We start from the raw sequence: 6,273 nt of genomic DNA on the forward strand, positions 1-6,273 counted from the left end.
TGCTGGAGATCTTACGATCTCTAGACCCTCATGCTGCACTCCGGGAAGGCTGTGGGACTCGCCCTGACACAAGCTCTACTTCTATGGTGAGACAAAGCCTCTGGGCATGGACTCCGAGGATCTCACTGAGGTCTGGGACGGAAGCACCCTCTCCCTGTTCAGATGCCCAGCCAGGACTTGCAGACGATATCTCTCACTTTTCTCCCTCCATAAAGGCTAACAGAAGCTGAATTAGAATTTATTTATTCTGGTTTGGGGGACTGAACCCTGGACTACGCACTTTCTAAGAATTTATGAAGCTGAGGCAAAATCAAGGTGTGACCAAAGCTGCCTTGTCTCTCATTTTCTCACCATTTTCTTCTCCTCCTCTTCCTCCTCTTCTTCCTTCTCCTCCTTCTTCTTCCTCCCTGTTTTTTGTTTTCCAGGTCAGGTTGTAGCTCTGACTGTCCCAGGCTGGCCTCGACCTACAGAGATCCACCTGCCTCTGCCTCCAGAGTGAAGGGATGGAAGGCGAGTGCCACCACTGCCGGGCTGTTGACCCTGGTCACAGCAGTTGACTCCTGGGTAGCTATAAGGCTGCTGCGGCCCTGGGTGACCTGTGGTAGCGTGCATAGAGGCTCCCGGAGACAGAGACGGGATCGCCCCTCCCCCACCATTTTGCCTTTATTGTCATCATTTGCTTAATCAAGTTCTGTTCTGTAAAATTTTAAAAAAAAAGTGGGCCTGAATTCCCAGAAGCCCTCTCCCCCACCCTCTGTTAGATTTGTAACAAAAGTAATGCGAATGGAGATAGCGTTTTTTCTTTTTTAAGTTGGAAAGTAACTATTTGCTCTAGGGAGTTGGTCAGAGTCCTTCCAGAACTTTTGGAACCTCTTGGTGCCAGCAGCCTTAGTGACCTTGAGCACACTATCTTGCTCGCTCAGGGGCCTGCCCTCTCCATGGTGACAATGTCATTGGTCTGTACATCGCTGAAACAGGGGTGGGGGGGGAGGACATGTGCACAGACGTGTTCTCGTGGTGATTCTCAAAGCGACTGGACTTTCGGGTGTAGTAGATAGAGATTGTGCCAGAGAATGACAATGGTCCTCTGCATCTTCATCTTCGTTGCTACACCAGACAAGATCAGACCTCCGGTGGTGGAGGAGATGTTATCAGTGAAGGGGCGTTTCTTGTCTACGTAGGTGCCCTTGATGGCCTCCTTGGACTTCTTGAATCCTGGACTAATGTTCTTGTACCAAGGGAGGGTCTCCTTGTTGGTTTCTCCCAGCAGAATCCACTTCTTGATTTGAAAGATTGTGGGTTGCTTTTGGGAAGCTCGCAGGGTCTGGACATTCATCATCTTTCTGGCAAGAGGGGGACATAGCGTTTCTAACGCAGTGTTTGACCCAGGAGTTATGGCAGAGCTGGTAAAGAGGCAATGTGATAGAATTCCCACAGGAGCAAGGTCATCTGCAAGAGCCTTATAACTCCACCTCCAGCCTCGGAAAGGCCAGAGGCACACCAACTAATCACCAAGAAAACTCGGTCTCTGCTTCCCCCGTTCTATCTAAGTCTTCATCTCCATGGTAGCACATTTTCCAGATAAACGCCTCCTGGGAGTGGAAAACATTGAAGCTGCTGCCCAAAGACAGCGATTGCAACATCGCTGAGACTAATTCTTCTTGTTCTTTTGAAAACTGTGTGTGCTGTGTGCAAACACCTTAAAGAATATATCTAGGGGCTGGAGAGGTGGTTAAGAGTGTAAGAGTGCTAGTTGCAACCAAGCCAGCAGAAGCAGAAGTGGCACACGTCTTTAATCCCAGCACTCAGGAGGCAGAGGCCGGGGGTTCTCTGTGGCTCCAAGGCCAGCCTGGTCTACAGAGTGAGTTCCAGGACGCCAGTGGCTCACAACCGTCTCTAACTCCAGTTCCAGGGGATCTGATGCTCTCTTCTGGCCTCCGATGCACCAGGCATGCTTGTGGTGCGCATATGTGCATGCAGGCTTAATCAAATATCTATAACAGGATGGCCTTGGTTATTCCCAGCATCTAGGAGGCAGAGGCAGGTGGACCTCTGTGAGTTCAAGACTAACCTGGTCTACAGAGTGAGTTCCAGGAGAGCCAGGGCTACACAGGGAAACTCTCAAAAAAAGGTTAACTAGGGCTGGAGAGATGGCTTAGTGGTTAAGAGCACTGCCTGCTCTTCCAAAGGTCCTGAGTTCAATTCCCAGCAACCACATGGTGGCTCACAACCATCTGTAATGAGATCTGGTGCCCTCTTCTGGCCTCCAGGCCAGGCAGACCACTGTATACTTAATAAATGGAAAAAAAAAGAAAAGAAAAAAAGTTTAACTATCTATAACACATATACACATAAAATAAATGTATACACATAAATTTATATATCTATACATAGATCTATATCTACACACATTATCTCTATATCTATATATCTGTATTTCAAACTACAGAACCCTTTTCTCTTGAGTTGCCTTGCTTCTGAACCTGGGCTAATCTGTCTTCCTGTCTCCGGCCACACCCCTCCAGCAAGTCTGTCATTTTTCTGAGTCTTGCTGTACCAAGTTGTTTCTCTCTGTGTACCCCGTTGTTAAGCGGGAGTGACCGTACATCACTGCAGAGTTATCTGAGGCAAGGGCACCTCAGGGCAGCCTTGCTATGGCCATCTCTGATGCAGTCACACCTCTGCAAGCCAGGCCATCCTAAGTGCCAGCCACAAGACAGCTGGCCTGCAGATCCAGCCTGGGGCCTAGCCAGCCTGCTTCTCTAGGCTCTGCCATGCGCAAGTGGAGACAACTGGGGAGAGATGTCACAAAGTGAGGCTGCTTAGAACCTCAAGGTGGACCTGAACTGAACAGTCCCAGCCAGTGCGTGGAAGCTGTAAGAAGGTGGGGCAGACTTCTGAGTGACGGGCTCAGACTGGTACTGCCAGCTGGACCAGAATGATTCCTTCTGCCAGGACCTGTCCTGGCTGCATGCCTGCTCCAGGTGTTCCGATTTAGGAGCTGCCCCCGCACAGGAGCTTACACTGCTAAGAAGCTGAAAGAGTGGGAGTTGGTGGTGGTAGGGGACAGGGTGTGCCAGTTAGGTCCCTGCAGGAAGCGGCTCCTCCCATGGACCTTGGGAGAGCAGGACTGTGGCTTTAGGAAGGAGTGTGTGTGTGCGTGCGTGTGTGTGCGTGTGCGTGTGTGTGCGTGTGTGTGCGTGCATGCGTGTGTGTGTGTGCGTGTGTGTGCGTGTGTGTGCGTGCGTGCGTGTGTGTGTGTGCGTGCGTGTGTGTGTGCGTGTGTGTGTGCGTGCGTGCGTGCGTGTGTGTGTGTGCGTGTGTGTGTGTGTGTGTGTGTGTGTAGTACACATTTGAGGGCAATCGTACGTGTTGGTGTGAATGCATGTAGCTGTGTGCGTATGTGGAGACCCAAGGTTGAGGCTGGGAACCGTTCTCCTTTGCTTCTACCTTATTCATTGAGACATTGCTTAATCAAACCCAGAGCTCCGGATGGGGCTGGTCTTCCAAACTAGATCGACTAGACATGAAAGTCCCCTACTTCCACCTTCCGAGGCTGGAATTACAGATGGACTCAGGCATTTGTGTGGATTCTAGAGCTCTGAACTCTGGTCCTCATGCTTGCATGGCAAGCATTTAACTGCTCAGCGTCACCCCTGCCCTTCATTTTTCCTAAGAGCATCACAGTGGTCCCCAGGCTAGCCTTGAGCTCAGGATCTCCTGTCTTTGCCTTCCAGGCATAGGATTACAGGTCTGCACCTTCACACACAGCTCTCGTCTCTTCTCTTTGAGACGGTCTTGTATAACTCAGGATGACTTCTGACTCGCTTGGTAGCTGAGGCTGACATTGAACTCCCGAACCTGGCCTGGCAGTGCTGATAGTAAAGATGTACATCATCTTACAGTTTATGTGGTGCTGGCGCTGGAACCCAGGCTTCCACAAGTGCTTGGTCAACACTCAGCCACTAACTCACATACTAAACCTAGTTTGGCTGTTTTCTTCTTATTATTTTTTGTTCATTTACTTTGTGTGCTTGTGTATATGTGTGAGCATGAGTGTGAGTGTGCCACGGTGGGTGTGTGGAGGTCAGAGGACAGTTTTGGGAAGTAGATTTTCTTCTACTAGGTGGGATTTAGAGGATTGAATTCAAGTCACCAGGCTTGGCAGCAAGCGCCTTTACCTTCTGGACCATTTTGGCAGAATTGGTTTGGCTTTTTTGAGACAGATCATACCATGTTGCTCAGGCTAGCCTGGTGCCTCTGACTCCTGAATGCTAGGATTACAGTCCTGTACTGCTACGCCTGGCTGCTTCTCTGGAATTCTAATTCTTCCTTTCTTCCTCCTCCTTCTTCTAAGACTTTTAAAAATTCTGTGTGTGGGTGTGTATGTGTGCGCGCACACACACACACACGTACACACACGCACACACACAGACACATACACATAAGCATGCAGCGCTTTCAGAGGCCAGAGGCATACAGTTCCCTGGAGCTGGAGTTACGGGAGATTGTGAGCTACTGATATGGGTGCAGAGAACTGAACTCAGATCCTCTGAAAGAGCAGACCATGAGCAATCCCTCCAGAACCAGTTCCTTAGATTATGTGACACTAGGCTCCAGAGCCCCTCTAGGGCCCCTTAAATCTCTCCCTGGGTCTCCTAGAGGATGACGGATAGATAGAGCAAAGCAAGCAAGAGTGGAGCTTTGTCTGTGTAATCGCTTTAACCTGGGCTAGTCAAGGCAAGCTCTCCAGAGCAAGCAGATACTAGGATCACTGTCAATCTTGACCAAACGTCAAACACAATCCACATTCTCTGCTTAAGAGCTCAGAGACCAGGTTCCATTCTGCAGGCATCTGCACAGGAGGGTGTGGGCTGACTAGTCCAACACCTCAGGAATCGGCCTGCAATCGCCACACCCCTGTTCCTTCTCTATGACCTCCTTCTCCACACTCAGCCCTTGGATATTGCTGCTTTTGATAGTATTTTTAATTTTTATTTATTTTGTTGTTGCTGTATTGACAGAGCCTCAAAACAGGTTGGTTTGAACTTACTCTATAGCCGAGAGTCACTTTGAACCTTCCCCCCCAGCTCTTGCCTGCCTATGCCTTCTAAGTGCGAATTAGTATACAAAGTAAGGATTTTGGCACTGTGTGTGTGTGTACAAAGTGAGAGTATGACCATTGCAAGGTATGATTGAGGGGAAGGTTTTTAATTGTAGATGTGAGGGAGAGTACAGCCCAGGAATCTGGAAGAGCCCAGAGCAGAGAGAGAAAGTGTAAATTGAACATGACCAGCAGACAGGACCCAGCCATGAGAGGAGGGAGCAGGGAGAGAAAAAGACAAAGAGAGTATGGGCCAAGGAGGTCAAGAGAGGAAGACAGGGAGAGAGAGAGGAGGGGACCAGGAGAGGAAGGAAAGGAAGCCCACGAGCTGGAGAAGTTGAGGGTGGGGGATAGGACCAGAAGAGCCCAGAAAGAGCCACAGGTACTTGGAGTACTGAGGAAGCAGCCTGGAAGCCTGCATGCACTTTGATACACCAATAGGCACCACAGACAAGGAAACTGTTCCTTTAATAAGGGGGAATGGTGTCAGAATTTGGGGGAGTTTCCTTTGGACCTGGAAAGAGGTGGCTCTGCCTGACTCTATACTGCTTTACCTTTCAAATGTTATTTTTGTTTTACGAGCAGTAGTGTTTTGTCTGCTCATATGTCTATGTGACGGTCTTGGATCTCCCGAAACTGGAGTTACAGACAGGTGTGAACCCGGGTCCTCTGGAAGACACTGCTCTCAACCACTGAGCCAACTCTCCAGCTCCCTATTATTTTGCTTTTGAGACATACTTTTCATGTGTCCCAGGCTGGCCCCAAACTGGCTACGTAGCCACAAATAACCTTGAACTTCAGATCCTCCTTCCTTCACTTCCAGAATGCTGGACTTACAAGTATGCACCACCATGCCACTATATCCCCAGCTCCTGTTTTGTTTTGTTTTGGAGACAGCAAGTATGTGACCTGGAACTCACTCCATAGCCCAGGCTGGCCTCAAATTCACCATGCTCCTGCATCAGCTTCTGGGTACTGGGTACATGTGCCATCATGGCCAGCCCCACCCTGGTACAATTTTAATCTCCAGATTATCACTTTTTCCCATCTTCGGAAATGTCAGGCTGGACCCTGGAAGGGGTTGCGCCCATCGCAAAGACACCAAAGGACGCTCCAGCTGAGAGTATTCATCCCAAACCTGCCATAAACACCATGGCTGAGACGGTGGC

General features: G+C 49.6%; 1 pseudogene; it reads right to left on the reverse strand.

Moving 5' to 3' along the window:
• Window positions 1–806: 806 nt before the first annotated feature.
• LOC101982429 lies at window positions 807–1,339 on the reverse strand (annotated as a pseudogene).
• Between the last annotated feature and the right edge of the window lie 4,934 nt (window positions 1,340–6,273).

This window comes from Microtus ochrogaster, chromosome 2 (assembly GCF_000317375.1).
Source record: "Microtus ochrogaster isolate Prairie Vole_2 chromosome 2, MicOch1.0, whole genome shotgun sequence".
Taxonomy (NCBI): domain Eukaryota; kingdom Metazoa; phylum Chordata; class Mammalia; order Rodentia; family Cricetidae; genus Microtus; species Microtus ochrogaster.